This window comes from Aquila chrysaetos, chromosome W (assembly GCF_900496995.4).
Source record: "Aquila chrysaetos chrysaetos chromosome W, bAquChr1.4, whole genome shotgun sequence".
NCBI lineage: Eukaryota > Metazoa > Chordata > Aves > Accipitriformes > Accipitridae > Aquila > Aquila chrysaetos.
Window position 1 is genome coordinate 9,091,007 of NC_054457.1, and position 22,501 is coordinate 9,113,507.

At 44.7% G+C, this 22,501-nt stretch overlaps 2 long non-coding RNA genes across 2 annotated transcripts; one reads left to right on the forward strand and one right to left on the reverse strand.

Moving 5' to 3' along the window:
• Window positions 1-8,491: 8,491 nt before the first annotated feature.
• LOC121232834 lies at window positions 8,492-21,087 on the reverse strand. Its single transcript, XR_005931722.1, has 4 exons — window positions 20,801-21,087; window positions 17,558-17,563; window positions 16,604-16,606; window positions 8,492-8,503 (listed from the first exon to the last, which is right to left on the reverse strand). It is a non-coding gene; the product is annotated as an uncharacterized LOC121232834 (long non-coding RNA).
• On the forward strand, window positions 18,364-21,663 carry LOC121232835. The gene is made up of 2 exons (XR_005931723.1): window positions 18,364-18,625; window positions 21,114-21,663. It is a non-coding gene; the product is annotated as an uncharacterized LOC121232835 (long non-coding RNA).
• Window positions 21,664-22,501: the final 838 nt, after the last annotated feature.

Below are 22,501 nucleotides of genomic sequence, written 5' to 3' on the forward strand. Positions count from 1 at the left end.
CACAAGAATTGGCATAAAACTATGTGTCCTGGTTTCAGCTGGGATAGAGTTAATTGTCTTCCTAGTAGCGGGTACAGTGCTATGTTTTGAGTTCAGTATGAGAAGAATGTTCATAACACTGATATTTTTAGTTGTTGCTAAGTAATGTTTAGTCAAGGATTTTTCAGCTTCTCTTGCCCAGCCAGCGAGAAAGCTGGAGGGGCACAAGAAGTTGGCACAGGACACAGCCAGGGCAGCTGACCCAAAGTGGCCAACAGGGTATTCCATACCATGTAACGTCACATCTAGTATATAAACTGGGGGGAGTGGGGACAGGTGGATCATGGCTCGGGGACTAACTGGGCATCGATCAGCAGGTGGTGAGCAATTGCACTCTGCATCATTTGTATGTTCCAATCCTTTTATTATTACTGCTGTCATTTTCTTAGTATTATCATTATTAGTTTCCTCTTTTCTGTTCTATTAAATCATTCTTATTTCAACCCACAAGTTTTACTTCTTTTCCCGATTTTCTCCCCCATCCCACTGGGGGGGGGGGGAAGTGAGTGAGCAGCTGCACGGTGCTTAGTTGCTGGCTGGGGTTAAACCATGACACTATGTCAGTAAACCGTGTAACACGTGCTAATCATACATCACCAAACATATACTACAGTCCTTGCTTATTTGGGGATCAGTTCAGGGAAAAAAATAAGGAGATCCGTCCCATTGAGTCACAAGGTTCAGAGCAGACCCCCTTGTTTTCTGGACTTCTTCTCAGAGAGGAGCCTAGGGGTGGCTAGACCCACTCCTAGTCCCAGACTTGGTCAACAGTTTTATGTCTAAAAGGATGAGGTGTAGGGATTATGAAAAAAGAGAAAGAGAAAAAAAGAAAGATTTCACTAGTCCTGTGTCCAGCGTTGATCCAGCCAGTCTGGAGGTCCAGTCCCAGAGGGTGCACACACATGAGCTTCATTTGGTGCTGTGGTAGGTTGACCCTGGCTGGGTGCCAGGTACCCACCAAAGCCACTCTATCACTCCCCCTCCTCAGCTGGACAGGGGGGAGAAAATATAACAAGATAAGGAGAGTTTAATAAAGTGAAAGCAAAGGTCGTGCGCGAAAGCAAAGGAAAACAAATGATGTTATTCTCTGCTTCCCATCAGCAGGCGATGTCTGGCCACTTCCTGAGAAGCAGGGCTTCAATACGTGTAGTGGTTGCTCCAGAAGACAAAAATGCCCCCCTTCCATCTCCCTTTACTTAGCTTTTATATCTGAGCTGACGTCATATGGTATGGAATATCTGTTTGGTTAGTTTGGGTCAGCTGTCCTGGTTATGTCCCCTCCCAAGATCTTGCCCAGCCCCAGCCTGCCATTGAGGGGGACAAAAATGTTGGAGAGACAGCCTTGATGCTGTTCCAGCACTGCTCAGCAGTAGCCAAAACACTGGTGTGTTATCGACACCTTTCTAGCTACTAATGCAGAGCGCAGTGCTATGAGGGCTGCTATGGGGAGAATTAACTCCATCTCAGCCAGACCCAATACAATCTCCACCCCTTATTCCATACCATTTGCGTCATGCTCAGGTCCCACATAATTTAATACACATATATCTTCTAACCACACCATTGTATTTAATTCTCATTACTGAAATCCCTTCTTACCAACACTTACAACTGAAACTACATACTTAAACCACCTTTATACCCAACATACAGATTTATACATTCTTATTAACTACTATCCCCTGTCCTTTAACAGATAGATAGTCCATGGGCTTCTTCCACTCCTCCAGATGTTCACACACAGGTTATGACTTGGTCCCCATCCGTCAAGATGAGTGGTCAGGACAGGAGAAGCAGTATGTTCGATGGTTGGGCACCAACACCGGCTTGGTTTGGGTCACCATTGCACTTGCCTGGTTCCTTGCAAAGTTCACTCTTCTGCGGTTCAGGTCATTCCTGCTACATTACTTCCTACAACATACAACTCACATCACATCAACAAAAAAAGAATTCTCCACACCGGAATCAAAATTTTATCATCACAACACCGAAAAAATTGGACAATTTATGCACAATCCACCCCTTGTCCCTTCACCACAATTACAACAACAAAAATTCCCCACTTGTCATGCAGCTCTTAACTCTCTAGCTGTGTTCAGTCCACGTTTTGCCCGTTACCTCTCTCAGTTACTATCCTTATCTCAAATTCCTCACATTCCCAGGTTGCGGCATCAAAAAGACTGTGGCGGGTTGACCCTGGCTGGATGCCAGGTGCCCACCAAAGCCGCTCTATCACTCCCCCCTCCTCAGCTGAATAGGGGAGAGAAAATATAACAAAGAGCTTGTGGGTCAAGATAAGGACAGGAGAGATCACTCACCAATTACCATCACAGCCAAAACAGACTCAGCTTAGGGAAAATTAACTCAATTTATTACCAATCAACCAGAGTAGGGTAATGAGAAATAAAACCAAATCTCAGAACACCTTCCCTCCACCCCTCCCTTCTTTCCAGGCACAACTTCACTCCCGGATTCTCTACCTACCCCTGCCAGCGGTGCAGGGGGATGGATAATGGGGTTTACGGTCAGTTCATCACACGTTATCTCTGCCGCTTCATCCTCTTCAGGGGCAGGACTCATCACACTCTTCCCTGCTCCAGCGTGGGGTCCCTCCCACAGGAGACAGTCCTCCACAAACTTCTCCAACGTGGGTCCTTCCCACGGGCTGCAGTTCTTCACGAACTGCTCCAGCATGGGTCCTTTCCACAGCGTGCAGTCCTTCAGGAGCACACTGCTCCAGCGTGGGTCCCCCACAGGGTCACAAGTCCTGCCAGAAAACCTGCTCCGTGGGCTCCTCTCTCCACAGATCCTGCCAGGACCCTGCTCCAGCATGGGCTTCCTACAGGGTCACAGCCTCCTTTGGGCACCCACCTGCTCTGGCATGGGGTCCTCCCCGGGCTGCAGGTGGAGATCTGCTCCACCGTGGACCTCCCTGGGCTGCAGGGGGACAGCCTGCCTCACCATGGTCTTCACCACGGGCTGCAGGGGAATCTCTGCTCCGGCACCTGGAGCATCTCCTTCCCCTCCTTCTTCACTGACCTGGGTGTCTGCAGGGTTGTTTCTCTTACATGTTCTTACTCCTCTCAGCTGCCATTTCTGTGTGCCCTGCAACTTTTTTTTCCCTTCTTAAATATGTTATCACAGAGGCGCTACCACTATTGCTGATTGGCTCGGCCTTGGCTGGCAGCGGGTCCATCTTGGAGCCAGCTGGCATTGGCTCCGTGGGACATAGGGAAAGCTTCCAGCAGCTTCTCACAGAAGCCACCCACTACCAAAACCTTGCCACACAAGCTCAATACAGTAACCCTTTTATAATCTCCTTGCCTCTCCTTAGGGCAGGCACTCAAACTCATTAGGCTAATTAGGTGTCATGCATGGTTTGTGCTTTCAGAACCTTGGGGGAAATGGGTCGGTGGGCTTGGGGGTTGTTTGGGGCATAACTTCCCCTTCCCTGCAGGCATGACCATTGTTTGATCTTTGGCCATGCATGGTGAGCTGCCCTGCTCAGCATATCAGAACAGCATATCAGAACAGGGAGCTGTGCACCCTCCTGCACCACCTCCCTTTCCTGTGCTGATCTGTGCTGATGGTCTTCTTTTTACCTGTGGTTCCTTGCTATGCAGGGTTCATTGTTATGTAGAGTTCGTCGTTAGGCAGAACTTGCCCCACCACAATGTTTGAGATGTTAACTCTTTCAGTCTATCACAACAACAGCAACAGAAATAGTTAAACTTTCATTGTTCATTTATTGCTATACATGGTTATTATACATAATAACATAGTAGCATACATAAAATATTTTGTAGGAAAAGAAATGCTGCTTTCTGGACTCTAGTCATAGAACAGGACAGATTGCTAAACAAAATAATACAACTCAAAAAGTAAGGGGTGTTCTGAAGTGAAGGAGGTGCAACAAAATGTTCATAAATTTTGCTAGTCCAATGCCTGGGAAGCCAGGGGAAATTAAGATGATAGATTTTGTCCCTTTTCTAATTTTCATAAGGGTATGCTGATGTTCCAGATGCAGTATGATTAATATACATTCTTCAAATAAGATGAATTTAAAATGTGCAGCAATTCTAAGAAGAGAAAATCCAACACAAAAGCTGTACACCATTCACATATCACTCCGCAGGACCAGGATCAGCCTCTTGGAGAAAACCAGACCAGTATACATAATTTAATCATCTCTGTCAGAAGACATTGGACATCTAACTTTAGCATCCTGTAATGTTATTGGCTATTCTGATGCCATTAGCAAAGTGATACAACAAATTGGTGCATATATTTCTGTGAGAGGTTTCAGGTAGGTAAGTTTTATTTTTACAGTAGTAAAACTTGTCATAGTTGTTATAGACGCTCGTGACAAATTGGAGGAGCCAATTTGTATTAAATAAAAGATCGAATTTATTAGCAAGCGATAAAAGAGCAAAACAGCGCTGGGCGGCCGGGGAGACAGTGCTCCGCCACAAGCTCGCACCCAAACAGGGGAAGAGCCTCTTTATTTATACAGTCTTTTTAGTCCCTGATACGTGACGGCTGGCTGGTATCTTCGGTATCTTGTGCCATCAGGTGTTAAGTGGTCGTAATTTGCCTTCTGGTGGTTGTTGGGATGAAGGCCGAAGTTTTCCTCAGCTGTTCTTTAGGTGACTCAAGTCCCATTCATGCTCTGTAAACGTCTCTCTACATATGCTAATCATCGGTACTCATGGTCTTAGATAAGTGAAGAATATCCCTACCTCCACATGCGATTTCATGAACAAAGTTAACCCGTTCATTACAATCCCCCCTTTTCTATTTTATCCTGATTTTGTTCATTAAATCGATCTAATACTTCTTTTGTCCGCCCGAGGATAGGATTAATTCCTTTATCCTTTATTTGTTTATATTGTTTTCGTAACAGCATTAAGTGTGCAGCTTCTAAGCGCCCTTTAACAATAGCGATCAACTTATTAAAAATGCATGGCCCAAAAGTCAAAAATAAGATCAACAAGATAAGGGGTCCTGTAATAGTTGACAATAGGGTGGTTAACCAGGGTGAATAATTAAACATAGACTCATACCAGCTCTGTTGTGCTTCCCTGTCTTTTTTCCCGTTTTTCTAACCTCTCCCGTAGCTTGGCCATTGTATCTTTAACTACTCCAGTATGGTCAACATATACACAACACTCTTCCCGTAGGGCTGCACATAACTCCCCCTGCTGCATGAACATTAGGTCTAAGCCCTGTCTGTTTTGTAATACTACTTCTGATAAAGACCTAACAGACTCAGACTGTTCTAGGGCTGTCATGGCTTTTTCTATCCTAGCCAAATCCTCGTCGACTGCTATTCTTAAGGATTGAAATTTTTGATTTTGTTGTACGAGGGAGGTTATTCCTGTACCAGCTCCAGCAGCTCCGACTGCTGTGAGGGTTGTTACCGTGAGGGCTGTCAAGGGCTCACTTTTTTGTATGTGATGGGCCTGAGTAGTTTGATAGTCATAAACAAAATCTTCAGGATGGTAAATAAGCTTAGGTATTACAGTTACTTGTATACAATATTTAGTTATCCAATTAAAAACCTTTAGGGATATACAAGGTGTAAGCCCAGTTTGGGAACAAATCCACTTAGTATTATCTGTAGGAATTAACCACTCAGCTGTTATTTCTCTTGATTTGTGAATTGTGTTACACAGGTGTCGTTTGTCTTTTGGGACATTCCCTATACATCTTCCTTTTCTTGATACTTGGGACTTTGTTATCCCTTGTTTACGTCCAGATTCCTTATTCTATAAGCACTGAGCTGGGTTTGTTCCGTTGGACTTTTTAAATCTACTGTCTACCCCAATAGCTTCATAAAACGGTGGTCGAATGTCGTAACACAACCAACAATGCTTAGTTATATTAGGGTGGGTGGCATTCAGTACCTGATAACTGGCTTGGAGCATATCCCACAATGGATTGATTCTTGTTGATACGCCCGAGATATTGTTTTCAGTGATGTCTATATTAGGGAGGATAGTAGCAGTCTGTACAATACTGTTACTATCATCTTCCTCTGTTAGGACTGAATTTGGTCCTACACCAGAGGGTTCATTTGGCACCAGCTCTTTCCTTATCGTAATTATTCCCCCTTAATCTGCGCCTGGTTTTCAAAGTCTGACTCCCCATGTTCCCTCGGTTAACCAAGCAGGATCTTTCGGGTTGGTTGCATTAATATAAATATATGGGCAATTTCCACTCTATAGTCCTGTTTGGCTTCCATCCCAACCATGTGAAGCAGGTGTACATCCATGAGGCCCCCACCTTACAGATAGGAATTTATCTGGACCTCCCCTAGGAATCCAATCAGAAGCTATAGTTTTGCAACCCCAATAAGCACAATAGTAAGAGTCGGGATGGTTGCAATACCCCTTTCCAGGGTTAGAACTGGGACAAAACTAAAAGCCTAAGTTATGTAGACATGGGTTCCTGGGTATGATCTGACATAAGGATTGATTAAAGCTTGGGACCCCGGCAGCAATTACTTGCTGTAGTATTTTTTGATCCTCCCACCTATAGAGCGTCCATTTGTAAGGTTGGGGGGGGTTCCCTTTGCCTTGGGTTGTCTCTATTAGCATTAGTAACAGTCCTATCATTCAAGTGCTTAATCTCAAGTTTGAGAAAAGTGGTGTCCCTTTACCCTTGCGACAGGTATTCCGAGGGTGCTGATAATCATTTTGATTTTTGTTTTCATCCCTGGTGAGAGATGGGAGACTTTGGGGAAGCTCTGAGGATGTTTTATTTGGGAGTAATAAGTCAAGAGGCTCCGTGAGCCTTCTCTGGAGGTAGTTCATCAACCTTAATCCCCACAGCAGTACGTCTCTGCCCTCTTCTCTGCCTACTCTGTTGCTTAGAGCAGCGAGGTGTACCATCTTCTCGGCAGCAGTCGTATTCTTCAGGGGAACCTCCTTTATATTTACTTTGCTTTGACTCATATGCGTCCCAGTTTGTATCTTTCACTTCCCAAGCTCCCCACCCCACTCTGACTACTGTTCGTCTGCGGGATACTTGTACTATTTCAGCCTTCGTTGGGCATAACGCATTTACATAAAGACAACACCTCTCAGGGTTTATGTCTTTAGCAAAAATATCCCACCATTCTTTGGAGTCTTTTATAATTTTTCCAGTTGATATTCCCATACATAATGCTTGCTCAATTAATTCCTGTTCGTAATTATAACATTCGTGGCAAATGTCACTAGGGGAATACCCATAAGAGCAATGTGTCCACCACTTTTCTCTACAAAGTTTACACCTGTAACATATAAAGATAACATATACAGTGAGGATTTTTACAAAAGACAGTATCACTCCTCCACTTTTCTTCGGAACTTGATTTTCAAGCTGTCAGGGTCTTTGGTCGCCTCTCAATGAGAACTCCAAATTGGTCCTTTGATCCTGCTTGCATGAGTCCATCCTCGTTCTGCAGTTCGGACAGCAGTTTCTGTGGTAAGTAAAACAAGAAAGGGCCCCTCCCACCTAGGAGTGAGAGAGGATTCTTTCCAGGCTCTTATTAAAACCATATCACCTGGCTTCACTGAATTTCAGGGGTTGTTCTTCTTTGGTGTCCCTTAACATGTACCACAGTTATTCGCTTGGGCTCTCTTATTGCTTGTCCTGACTTCCTTTTCCCTGTTATTACTCGAGATGACCCATCAGCGAATAACTTTTCTCCCTCTCCCAATTCTACTTCTTCCAGATCTAGCCTAATTTTTGTTTGTTCTTCAATAGTCTGAAGGCAATTATGTGTTAATTTTTCTTCAGGACTCCCATACAAAAATTGCTCCAGATTTTGCAAGTTCATTGTTCCGATCTCCAATTTAGGGGAATGGATTAGGATCCCCTTATATTTTAAAAGCTTAACATCGGTGATCTATTTTTCAGCTTTTTGTTGGAGATCCCCTCGATTATAAGGGGAGAACACCCTTAATTCACTTCTAAACGTTATCTTATTTGCTTCTTCCACTATCAGGGCTACAGCAACAACTGCTTGTAAACAGGTGGGCCACCCTCTACTGACGGGGTCTAATAATTTGGAAATGTACCCCACGGGTCTCTTTTTTCCTGTCCACTCCTGGGTCAAAACCCCGTATGCTGTCCCCTCCTCAGTGGACACAAATAAATAAAAGGGTCTTTTCACATCAGGCAGACTCAAGACAGGGGCGTTAACTAGATCGGCCTTGAGACCCTCTAATCTCTCTTCATCCTCCGGGGTCCATTTAAGCAACCCATCCATAGTTAACTTTTGATACAAAAATCGTGTTTTCGCACTAAAGTTTTCAATCCACTGCCTACAATACCCAAATAGTCCCAACAATTGTCTAATCTGTCGTTTACTCCTCGGGGCTTTCAGTGATAAAATTCCATTTACTCGTTCGGGGTCCAACTTCTTAGTCCCCTTGCTTATCCAGTGTCCTAAATATTTCACCTCCTTTTCCACAAACTGTAGTTTTGGCCGTGATACCTTGAGGCCTTAAAGGCCCAAGAAATTTAACAACCGTATGCTTTCTTTTCGGACTGTTTCTTGATTTTCTCCTGCTAACAATAAGTCATCTACATACTGTATTAGTACAACTCCATCCTGCAGTTGGTATTCCTGTAGAACCCGTTCTAGGGCTTGTCCAAATAAGTTTGGGGATTCTGTAAACCCCTGGGGGAGTACAGTCCACCTTAACTGCTGTCTCCTATGAGTGTCTGGGTCTTCCCACTCGAAGGCAAAATAATCTCTACATTCCTCCTTTAGAGGGCATGACCAGAATGCATCCTTAAGATCTATTACGCTATACCATTGGTTCTCGGGTCCCAATTGACTCAGCAGGGTGTGTGGGTTTGTCACTACCGGGAACCGGCTGACAGTCCATTGATTTCCCTTAGGTCATGCACCAACCGATAGCTACCATCGGATTTTTTTTACTGGTAAAATCGGGGTATTAAAAGGGGACATGCAGGGTTCGAGTACCCCCTTTCCCAATAGTCTTTTAATCTCAGGTTTTAGTCCCCTTCTCCCTTCATTAGATAAGGGATATTGTTTAACTCTCACTGGAATCTCGGGGTTCTTAATAACCACCTCAAATGGTTCAATCAAGCCATTCCATTGGGGTATCATCTTTTTCCTGTGAGTCGGATCCTGATTATTCCAGTTTGGCCGATTTAAGGGCTATTTTTGATCCGTCGCCGGGCCAGCCTGATGTTGTTGGTCCCACAGTCTCATCCCAGCCCCCCTAATCTTGTCCCTTTCTTCTACGGTAAATAATATGCCCAGGATAGACTGTAATTCATCCCACGTGTACAAATTCAGTCCCAAGAATTGATCCAACCTTTCGGCTACCCCCAGGGGATCATCTAACAGATTCCCCATTTCCTTCTTAAATTTTCTTACATCCCCTGTATTAAGGGGGACTGCCACATACCCCGTTCCCGGTCCCCCCTGTTCATCCTCACCAGGCACCAACATTTCCCGAAGAAGGAACAATCTTTTCTTTCTTCGTATTATTTTATTACGTGCAGACCTTCTGGGAGGGGGTGCCGGGGCTGAGGAATTAGGTTCCGAATCTGACCCCCCCTGGGCCTGGGCTATTTCCTGGCCTTGGAGTGGGTCCTGAGGAGGAGGGGTCTGAGGGGCATAGGGAGGGGGCCAAAGGGGGTCCTCATCATCTTTTCGAGGTTTATCTGGTCTGTTTTCTCTTAAGGCAAAGAGGAATGACATTTCCCAGGATTGGGAAATCCATAAGGCAGCATATTCACTTTCCTCTGGGCTGGCTGGTGGTCTCTTATTGTTTACCCATATATTTAATTGTTGACACACCCAATCCTCAGAGGACCCGAACACAGGCGAGAGTATATGAGGATTGTTGAGAGGTTTTCCACCCCAAATCTCAATACAATAACTAATCATCTTTTTCCTTAGACCTATCCTTTCTCCTTGGTGAACTGTCCCAATATCTTAACATCAGGCTTAGGGGACTGTCCGGGGGTATGTCTGGTAACTTATTTCCCTTCCCCATCCCCATGGGTCCAGAGGGCTTGCTTTTCCTCTGTCCCATCTTCCGAGGTGCCCTTATCCACACACACACTCACTTCCCCTCGGCCGTGACTCGCTCCCTCGCGGGCTACGAGAACTGCACTACTGGAGGGTCCGCACTCACGTGATCTCAGAGAGACCTCTCACACAATCGCACCTCGGGATAACCACCCCAACCAAACGGCTCACGCTTTATATACTCACCCGCTCCCGGGGTCTTCGTTTGGTCTTCGTGCACAAAATTTAAGGGGTCCTGCAGGTTCTTTTGCTCAGTTATCATAATTTAGAGGGGTTCGTGGGTCCAGGGTATGGTGGCGGCACCTCTTCAAGACGGGGCTATCCGGGGATAGGGCGCCTCCCCGCTTGCAAGGGTCCGCACCAAAGAACCTGGATCCGAGTCACAGCACCAAGTTTGTTATAGACGCTCGTGACAAATTGGAGGAGCCAATTTGTATTAAATAAAAGATCGAATTTATTAGCAAGCGATAAAAGAGCAAAACAGCGCTGGGCGGCCGGGGAGACAGTGCTCCCCCACAAGCTCGCACCCAAACAGGGGAAGAGCCTCTTTATTTATACAGTCTTTTTAGTCCCTGATACGTGACGGCTGGCTGGTATCTTCAGTATCTTGTGCCATCAGGTGTTAAGTGGTCGTAATTTGCCTTCTGGTGGTTGTTGGGATGAAGGCCAAAGTTTTCCTCAGCTGTTCTTTAGGTGACTCAAGTCCCATTCATGCTCTGTAAACGTCTCTCTACATATGCTAATCATCGGTACTCATGGTCTTAGATAAGTGAAGAATATCCCTACCTCCACATGCGATTTCATGAACAAAGTTAACCCGTTCATTACAATAGTCTTCATCTGTACACCACTGCAAAGTTTATATAAACATTTCTGCACAGAATTATCCATCACATTCTCCATTCTCTGGGGTTGGCCAGGACATTGTGTAAGTTGAAGAGTATTTAAAAACATTTGAAAAGGGCTGTTTCTTTGGGAGAAGACACACACTTTTATTAGTTACATGAAGAGGCTTTTGAACTAGACATCTACTTCACACTTGGCATGAACTCAAGCTTAGTATAAACACCCATACAGCCACTCTTCTATATTAACCTGTTTGTTTATCCTCACAAGTATTATAACTTGTATGTTTGAACAACTTTTAAGTATTCAGGGTCCAAACTGGAGGTCAGCTTGAACAGAATAAATTGTACCTAAATCTTTTTAGTAATAAGAGGAACAACTTGTAAAAAGGCATTATTGTAAACAGCCATCTTTTTCAACAATTTGTCATATGCTTGAATAGACAACTGAAAAAAATACATTATGTACAAGGTTTTTTTTTTTTCAAGACTGGAGTGCATGAAATGCCTGATGTACTGGAGAGTGATTTTGAAGTGGAGGACCTAGTGCTGTGCACTTGGAGACCAGTTGTTCCAGTTGCTGCATTGGAAGAAATACCTCCTGTGAATCTAGTGTGTATGTGTTACTTAATTTCCTGAATTATTATATTCTCCTAATCAGCTTCTGAGTTAAGGACCGAAATTGAGGATCCAGGTGAGCAGCAAGGATTTAATGTCTACAATGAAAGTCTATTTTGTCATTTTATTGTTGTGCAATCTACTGGTATATTTATTCCATGTATCTTGTCTTAGTCACTGAACACTTCTTTTGATTCCACTTCATCTAATTCATCTAAATGATATTTCACAACCTCAAGAGACTTAAGCAGTTTTATAAGAATCAGATGAGGGCACCATCTACCAGGGATCTGCAAGATAAATAAATTTGTCAGCCCCAGTGAGTGGAGACAGTTGAATTGAACAATGCATTTACTGCTTTTCTCAGTATATGTACGGTCCTTGAACTGGCCATGATTGTGATGAATTTTTACATATATGTAACTGCTTGGATACAGATGCTTTGAAAAGTAGAGCTTGATTTGGCACTATTAAATAATGCTCACAGATTTCTTGAGCACAGGATCGAGGCTGGATTAGGCCTGTAGGTTTTTACTTGTTTTATATATGCCATAAAACATGCAAAGAGATTTAAGATTCATGCTGTAAGATTGTTCACAAAATCACACAACTCTTTCCTTGTCTATTTGACTAAGTTTATGGGAAAAACTACAGGATGTAAAAATTGCAAGACCAGAATCAGACTTTTCTTGTGCTTGAGGAAGCCATGTAGGACAATATTTTTATGGAAAAACAATAATGTTACCTAATGCCTGTGAATGAAATCCTTGTTTATTGCCTATGAACATGTCATAAGACATAATGTAAATCCACAAATCTAAGAAGGAGTAAGTCTATTAAATGGGGTTTGGATCATTGTGTCTTTTTAATGGCAAATGAATCATAAGATTGGATGGGCATGAATGCTTAACAATTTAATTACTCCAGTTTGGATAGTAGCATATGATAAACTGATACTACTTCTTCCTGACTGTACAAATGTTTTAAAGTACTTCTGGTGATATGCCATAGTAGCATAATGAAAATAATTTGAATGATCTCTGATGTTATCTCAAATCTTTTAGAGGAACTACTGCTGTTAAAAGAATGTTCCTATTTAAAGGACAGCATCCACTGCCTGTCAGCATTAAGTGCCTACAAATTCTCGTGAACAGTTAGACGTGAATAGATACACAAATGCTTATTTATGGTTGCTAGAGCAAGCTTAACTGGGAGGTTTTAGGTACAGCATGTGTGCATTCAATCTACATCATATTTACTCCAAGTCCTGACTTTCTCTGATGTTGGATTGCTTCACACATCTGGTTTAACTGAAGCCAGTGTAGGTGTACAGTACTCAGGTCTGTGAAGTCTTGTCCTCCTACAGTTTTCCCTCTGCAGAGAAATAAGGATGAAGGGGGTAGAGCACCTTACAAAACAAAAGCCTCACATGAGCGCTGAAGGAGACAAGTCAGCAGCAGCTTAGGCTACACTTGGGTTTATTCTCTACTTTCAGTGCTGTTCTGTGAATGAAAAGGACAGTGCTGAGGTGGTAACACTTTTACAGGCTCTCTAGTGGAGTGGTAAACTTTATCAGGAGGGGGTAGACAGGTGCTCTTAGTTCCCACTGATAAATTTGTTTCTGCAGTAGTGCTACTGATGACTTTCCCTCTTTCACTTTGAAATGGCATCAGAAACTCCAAGCTTCTAAAAACTTGAAACAATGCCTTGAAAGACTGAGGGTCTTTTAGATATTATCGCTTGGGATTGGCTTTATTTATATCTCTGTAGACAAAAATAAAACTATTCCTCTGTGATGGGAGGGTTAAAAACCAAGTACTTCAAGACAACATGTTTCTAGGAGCCAGATGCTGAGAGACCCTCTCTTTCCCATGAAATAGGATTTTCATGATATATTTGAAAATTGACCATTCAGAATCTTTTATTTTTATGTTTAAAAATGATAATTTGGGCCTTTATATTTGGGAACTTTAGTTTGTATACACTAACATAGAATTTCTTCTATGGAGAACAAGTATAAATTGGGAGAGCAGCAGCTGGAGAGCAGCCCTGCAGAGAGGGATCTGGGGGTGCTGGTCGACAGCAGGCTCAATAGGAGTCAGCAGTGTGCCCTGGCAGCCAAGAGGGCAAACCACATCCTGGGGTGCATTAAAAACAGTATAATCAGCTGGTCAAAAGAGGTGATTATCCCTCTGTATTTGGCATTGGTGCAGCTCACCTGGAATACTGTGTGCAGTTCTGGGCCCCACAATTTAAGACGGATGTTAAGGTACTTGAATGCGTCTGGGGAGGGCAACAAATATGGTGAAAGGGCTGGAAGGTATGTCCTATGAGGAGCAGCTGAGCACTCTGGGTTTGTCTAGTTTGGAGAAAAGGAGGCTGAGGGGTGACCTCATTGTTCTCTACAACTTCCTGAGGAGGGGAAGTGGAGAGGGAGGTGCTGATCTCTTCTCCCTGGTATCCAATGACAGGACATGTGGGAATGGTTCAAAGCTGCCTCAGGGGAGGTTCAGACTTGACATTAGGAAACACTTCTTTACAGAGAGGGTGTGCAGATATTGGAACAGGCTTCCTAGAGAGGTGGTTGATGCCCCATGCCTGTCAGTGTTTTAGAGGCATTTGGACAATGCCCTTAATAACATGCTTTAACTTCTGGTCAGCCCTGAAGTGGTCAGGCTAGATGATCATTGTAGGTCCTTTCCAACTGAACTATTCTATTCTATTCTTTGGCTATGTTTTTACTGTCTTCAGTTAGAATGGAGAAGCAAGCAATCATGTTCCCAAGCAAAATGATGCATAGCATCTACACCGTAAGATGATCTAGCTTGCTGGTACATCTAAACTACATGTTAGGGTGGGACTTGATCATGCTTCAGCCTTCTGTCTTCATTCACGTTCCCTTATGGTGAGTGTAATGTAGCATTTTCTAAAGTAGAGATCAAGTGTGCACCAGCAGGCATTAGAATCATAGAATCATTTAGGTTGGAAAAGACCTTCAAGGTCATCGAGTCCAACCATCAACCATGCCCACTAAACCATGTCCTTAAGTACCCCATCTACTCGCTTTTTGAATACCTCCAGGGATGGTGACTCAACCACTTCCCTGGGCAGCCCATTCCAATGTTTGACAACCCTTTCAGTAAAAAAATTTTTCCTAATATCTAACCTAAATCTCCCTTGCCTCAACTTGAGGCCATTTCCTCTTGTCCTATCTCCAGCCACCTGACAGAAGAGACCAACACCCACCTCACTACAACCCCCTTTCAGGTAGTTGTAGAGAGTGATAAGGTCTCCCCTCAGCCTCCTCTTTTCTAGACTGAACAGCCCAAGTTCCCTCAGCCGCTCCTCATAAGACTTGTGCTCCAGGCCCCTCACCAACTTGGTTGCCCTCCTCTGAACACGCTCCATTAGTTAGTTTGCAGATGATACTGCGTTGAGGGTAGAGGCTGATGTCCTGGAGGGCAAGGCTGCTACTCAGAGGAATTTTGTAGGCATCAGGTAGAGAAAATGGCTTAAAGGAACCTCATGATGTTCAGCAAAGACAAGAGCAAAGTCCTGCACCTGGGCTGGACCTCTGTTGCCCATGCACCAGAGCAGGCTGGGCAATGGCTGGATAGAAAGCAGCTTTGCAGAAGCAGATCTTGACATCCTGATGGAAAAACTCTGGCTGTATTGCCAAGAGCATACCAAGCAAGTTGAGAGAAGTGATTCTTCACCTCTGTTTGGTACTTATAGAATCACAGAATATCTCAAGTTGGAAGGAACCCATAGGGATCATCGAGTCCAACTCCCTGCTCCTCACAGGACTACCTAAAACTAAACCATATGACTAAGAGCATCATCCAGACACTCCTTGAACTCTGACAGGCTTGGTGCCATGACCACTTCCCTGGGGAGCCTGTTCCAGTGACCAACCACCTTCTCAGTGAAGAATCTTTTCCTAATGTCCAATCTGAACTTCCCCTGACACAGCTTCATGCCATTCTCTCGTGTCCTACTGCTAGTCAGCAGAGAGAGGAGATCAGCACCTCCTGCTCCGCTGCCCCCCTTGAGGAAGTTGTAGAGTGCAATGAGGTCACCCCTCAGCCTTCTCTTCTCCAAGCTGAACAAACCAAGTGACCTCAGCCGCTCCTCATAAGCCTTGCCCTCGTAGGCCTTTCACCATCTTGGTTGCCCTCCTCTGGACACACTCTAATAGTTTGATGGCCTTCTTATATTGAGGCGCCCAAAACTGCACACAGAACTTGAGGTAAGGCCACACCAGTGCAATGTAGAGTGGGACAATCACCCCCTCAACCGGCTAGCTATGCTGTGCTTGATGCACCCCAGGACACGGTTGGCCCTTTTGGTTGCCAGGGCACACTGTTGACTCATATTCAACTTGCCATTAACCTAAACCCCCAGATCTCTTTCGTGGGGCTGCTCTGCAGCCTCTTGTCCGCCAATTTGTATGTATAACCAGGATTACCCCGTCCCAGGTGGAGAATCTGGCACTTGCTCTTGTTAAATTTCATATGGTTGGTGATTGCCCAGCTCTCTAGTCTATCCAGATTTCTCTATAAGGCCTCTCTACCCCCGAGGGAGTCCACAGTTCCTCCTAGTTTAGTATCATCGGCAAACTTAATGTACATTTGATTCCTGTGTCCAGATCATTTATAAAAACATTAAAGAGCAGTGGCCCTAAAATTGAGCCCTGGGGAACCCCACTGGTGAATGGCCGCCAGCGCGCGAGTGAATAGAAAAAGGGAATCTTACCCTGGTGGATCTCGCCCTAATCAGGTGAGCGGTCGGAGAAGGAGATGGGGTTGGACAAAGAGCAAGAAGCAGTCCTAAACTTCCTTCAACATATACTCTCTAAGAGAGGGTTGAAATGTGATAACTCCATTATAAAGGGGTTACTTTTATGGGCTTGGGAGAGAGAACTTATTCCGAGTATAAATGTTGCATTTGAAGTAGCGACTTGGGACGATGTAGGCAAGGTGCTGTGGGACACTATTAGCGCCGGGGGAGATAAGACAAAGGAAGCAATCAAATACGCAACGCACTGGAAGGTAGTTCGGGATGTGCTGCAGGCAATGAGGGTGGAACGGCAGGCAGCCGCTGCTGTCTGCACGGCGGTGACCCCTTCTGATGCCTCCATGTCAGCCGCGTCAGCCTATCCCGCTGCAGTTAGAGGAACATTTTCTACGCAGCTGTCCCTACCCCCCCGAGCATCCATTTCTGCTAGTGCTGAGACGTCTGTACAGACACAGCCTTTGCCTATACCCAGCCAGGTCGCTGGTGCCGAAAGTATCCCCCTGCCTGTTACTCCACGAGAGACGGAGGAATTAAGGGGGGCCGTTTCTCGTCCGATTGATTCGGACGTGGCAGACTCGGAAGTGATTAATATGGATAGACAGATTGTAGAAGGGAAGGAATCGTCATCATCAGGTAGTACGGTGGAAGAGCTCTTGAAAGAGGTGGTGAGCCAGTTACAAGAACTGACAGTACGATCAAAAGAACCAGAAGCGAGGAGATGTTTATCCTCCCAGCCGGAAGGGCCCTCTAGAAAGGGTGAACCGAGAAGACAAGAGAGCAAAGATTTTGGCCGTATACCGGTCTCATTGTCCTTACCACCATCGCACAAACCATCAGCGCCCATGATAGATGCGGAGCCGCCTGCAACAGCCGCTGCAGACGAAAGAGAGAGACATTGGAGGGGGGTAATAAAAAAACGCCCTTGTGGAAGGGACTATGATTCAAGCATTCCCAGTTGTTATACAGAATAATGGACTGAAAAAATGGGAGGCGTTTGACTGGAAAGTCCTTGAGAAATTAAAGACCGCTGTGAGTCAATATGGCATCAAATCTACGCTAGCCCAACAATTGCTACAATTCATCTTTTCTGCTGATACGCTGATCCCTCAAGATATTATGCAAATAGTACGATTAGTTTTGGAACCCTCACAAATGTTAGTATTTTTGCGACATTGGAAAACGCTCTGTGATCGGGAACAGGCAACTCCACGACAGCCAACAGATACCCCATAAGGGTATGGGGAGTAACCACGCAGATGTTGATGGGTACTGGACCCTTCGTGGCTGGGAATGCCCAGGTGCAATGTATCACCGAGGTTCATCATCTATCACAGAATTTGGCATATCAAGCCCTTATTACCTTACCAGACAAGATGCGAGCCCATGTCTTTACTCAGGTGAAACAAGGGCCTAATGAACCTTTCGCACAATTTATTGATAGACTGCATAAGGCAATTTTTGATCATCCTGACATGGACGACGCCATGAAAGAGAAAGTATTCAAAATGATCGCTTTTGATAATGCGAATGAGAAGACACGCCAAGCATTGGGTAATTTGCCAAAAACTGCGGAGGTCGCTGACATGATAGAATACATGAATCGATCAGTGGATTCGCAGAAAGCAGCTTATGTTGCTGTAGCTGTACAAGGAGCTATAAGGCTGTTTCTTGATAAAGCCAATAAGAAATTTTTGGTCAGGTGTTTTAATTGCGGCAAACCTGGACACATCAGGAGCCAATGTAAAGCTTCTGCTAATAAAAGGTGGTGCAACGGTTGTAAGAAAGATAAACATGCCCCTCAAGAATATAGAAAGAAGGGAAACTTTACACCGAGCGCGAAGGCCCCTCGCGCGACGACACAAATGCAAGGGGTTTGGGCTGCCAACCCCCAGGCAGCCTCACAACTGCCAGATCCGCCACTGCAGGAAGCTCCAGAGTGGACGTGGAAACCACAGTAGACATTACCCTGGTGGATACAGGAGTCCACTTGGTGGATAGCAACATAGAAGGACCATTAGGGTTTGGGTTTAGTGCATTTTTAATAGGATGATCTTCAACGGCTCTAAAAGGAATTCTGGTGATCCCAGGACTTATTGATGCAGATTATTGTGGGACTGTGAAAATTATGATCCACGTTTTAATCCCTCCTGTTTCTATTCCTAAAGGTACCAGATTAGCACAATTAGTTCCATTCAGGTCATGTGTTCCGAACCCAGGTGAAGTACAACGTGGAGATGGTGGATTCGGCTCCACCAGGGAACTGCAAGTATATTTTGCCATGGACATAACAAAAGGTAAACCAGAAAAGGTAGTGCAGTTGGAAGGGCCTGACGGAGTTGTCGTCAAGAAACCGATGACAATCGATACAGGAGCTGACATTACAATTATTTCGCGATATATTTGGCCTCCATCATGGCCACTGATCAATCCAAATTTTGGTATTGCGGGGATAGGGGGCACACAAACCACCTTAGTAAGTCAGCTACCGATTATATTTATGTTCCCCGACGGTACGCATGTTACGACACGTCCGTATGTCATGACTACCCCAAAGGAATTGTTTGGCCTCATAGGCCGTGACTTACTGAGCCAAATGAAAGCAACATTAGTGACCCATCCTTTTTAGGAGCGGTCACTGAGGGGCAGCCAATCCTAAAAATTAGCTGGAAAACAGATGAGCCTGTTTGGATTGATCAGTGGCCGCTAAATTCTGAAAGGCTGCAAAAAGTACAAGAGTTAGTTGAGGAACAATTGAAAGCGGGACGTATTGTTCCCTCTACTAGTCCATGGAATACACCAATATTCACCATTCCCAAGAAAAGTGGGAAGTGGAGACTGTTACATGACCTTAGAGCTGTGAACGCGGTGATGCACAATATGGGGGCCCTACAGCCGGGTTTGCCGTCTCCAGTTATGCTTCCAGAAGAATGGGATTTGTTAATTATAGATCTAAAGGATTGTTTTTTCACCATTCCCTTACACCCAGATGATGCGGAACAGTTTGCCTTTTCGGTACCGTCGATCAATAAAGCAGAGCCCTACAAGAGATACCATTGGGTTGTGTTACTGCAAGGAATGCGCAATTCTCCCACGATGTGTCAGGTGTATGTGGCCTGGGCATTAGAGCCTGTAAGAAAGCAGTTTCCCCAATTAATCATTTATCATTATATGGATGACATTTTGATAGCGGGAAGGAACCTACCACATGATGAAATTTTAAATCAATTGCAGGACACCTTAAGCCACCGCGGGTTAATAATCGCTCCTGAAAAGGTGCAAAAAGCAGCACCTTGGAAGTATTTGGGGTGGCACATAGATGCTAGCAATGTTAGACCTCAGAAGATTCAAATAAGATCAGAAATTTCAACGGTGCATGATGTCCAGAAGCTTGTGGGAGACATCCAGTGGGTGCGAAATCTTTGCGGTATCACTAATGACGATATGGCCCCTTTGGTAGAACTCCTGGGTACGAGCGCACACGCAGACGAGAAACGGGAAATGACACGAGAACAGAAAACAGCTTTAGAACACATATCAAAGAAGATTGTATTTAGCTTTGCATCTAGATATAATGAGGATTTACCGATAATATTAATGATCATTAATACAGGGGAATCTCAAAGACAACACCCCTACGCAATAATCTGTCAGTGGGACACAAAGTGCCCAGATCCCTTGAGAATTTTGGAATGGGTCTTCTTAGCCATGTGACCAGACAAATCTATTGTAACCCGATTGGAACTATTTGCACAACTGATCGTTAAGGGAAGAACAAGGATTGTAGAGATTGCAGGGATGGAACCAGAAATCTTGTTACTACCCCTGGTAAAATGGTATTTGGAATGGGGAATTCGGCATTCTGTAACGTTGCAAGTAGCATTAGCTGGGTTTGGGGGTACGGTAAGTAACCAATATCCAAAGCATAAATTATGGTCGCTATTGGAACAGCAAACCTTTGAGCAAAAACCATGGCGGTCGGAAATACCTGTACTTGGGGTAACAGTATTTACTGATGCTGGGAAAAGGACAGGCACAGCCGCCTGTACATGGCAGGATGCTAATGGTCAGTGGTGTGAGCATGTTGAAAAGGGAGAACCTGGGGATTCCTTACAGGTGTTAGAGTTAAAAGCAGTACTTTGGGCACTGCAGCACTGGGCTAAGGAGCCGCTGAATATTGTATCCAATTCTCTTTATGTAGTTGGGGTGGTACAAAGGATGGAAAGAGCAATGATAAAGGAGGTCACAAACAAAAAACTGGGACTGCTGTTCTTGTCACTACTACGCTGCTTAAACTCTCGGAGTGTAGAATATTTTATAACGCATATAAGGAGTCATCAAAGATTACCAGGTTTGTCAGAAGGAAATGAAAGAGCTGACTGATTAGTTGCAGTGGCATGGGAGCCTCCTCCAGGGAACTGTTTTCAGCAGGAACAACAATCACTCACATGCGTTTTTGCACCAACCCGCTAGAATGTTAGCAAAACAATTTGATTTACCACTCACTGATGCCCAAGGCATCGTTAAAGCATGCCCTGATTGTCAAAAGGAGGGGTTGGGCCTGGGCTGTGGGGTTAACCCATGAGGTCTTTCGCCATTGCAGTTGTGGCAAATGGATGTCACCCATGTAATGTGGTTTGGTGCAAAACGTTATGTGCATGTGTCTATTGACACCTGTTCTGCTGCTATGTGGGCCACAGCTCAATCTGGGGAAAAGGCCTTACATGTTGAACAACATCTTCATGCTCCTTTTGCAGTGCTGGGTGTGCCTAAAGAAATTAAGACTGACAATGGCCCGGCTTATGGTTCTACACGATTTGCTCGGTTTTGTAACTTGTGGGGGATTCACCATGGTACGGGTATCCCACATCTTCCCACAGGACAGGCTATTGTCGAACGAGCTAACCAAACCTTGAAGAGCATGCTGCAAAAACAAAGGGGGGGAACTCAAGGCTTACTTCCAGAGGAGCGACTGGCCAAAGCCTTATTTGTGCTAAATTATCTTAGATTGACAGATGACCACAAAGATCCACCGATGGTAGTGCACCATGCTCTTTTACAGGCGGAAAAGACGCCACAGAATACAGGAATCATGGTAATGTATAAGGACCCAGAGTCCGGACAATGGCGCGGACCTGCAGAAGTAAAGCTTACTGGGAGGGGATATATGTGTTTGCTTACAGATTGAGGCATTCGCTGGATCCCAGCCAAGTGGGTCAAGCCATGGCTTCGCACTGATGCTGGATCCGGAATCGTTCCAACAGCAACTGGCACGATACCGGCAGGTGCTGAAGCCGCTGATCCGACCGATTAAGGCATTATAATGAAGTATACAATTTATCGCTTATAGAAGGCTTAGGATAGCATATTTTATATAGAAATTTGCATTAGGTAGGAGTGTGCTGAGCATAATTTGATTAGTGATTGTGGGGAAACAGTGTGGGGTAAACGCCTGGATGCCTAGAAGTTATCAGATTATTGACAAGACATGGAGCGACACAAGAAGGTATTAGGAGTGCCACCGTTGGCGGAAACACTTTGCTGCCTCATCGCAATATGTGCGGTGGTACAGCCAGCATTACCATTACACCGAATTAACCCAAGGCAAAATATGTGGATAACCTGGGCCACCCAGACAGGACAACAGTCTTTTTGCTTCTCAATGAGTACACCCTCAGATCCATTTCAAACATGTTTGGTGGGAGTGCCATATTTGTATCTGCCAGATTTTCGAGCATGGATTTCTGATGGCAGTGCTTTGAATGAAACAAAGATCAATGAGACCTGTTACAGCTTGTATTCGTCGCACATCCCACAGCAGCATTGTCAAAATCTTACAGGGGTAGCAACTGCAAAGATTATTAATTCTCTTAATGTTACATTGCCCTGGGATCCGCAAGAGCTCGATTTAGTAGGATCAACATATGGTAATAAGTCATGTGTATATTTGGCAGGAGGGTTTAGCACAGGAATTAATTATTATCGGCAACACAATATGTCGGGGTGGACAAATGTATCTAGTCCAAGCTCTTGGTATAAGTTTATGGATAGTAGGGATTATTGTGTAGGAGCCGTGGGAGCAGAAACCCAGGGGAGTAAGATATTTATAGCAACTAATTATACCGCCAAGGCTTTACCAAGCGGA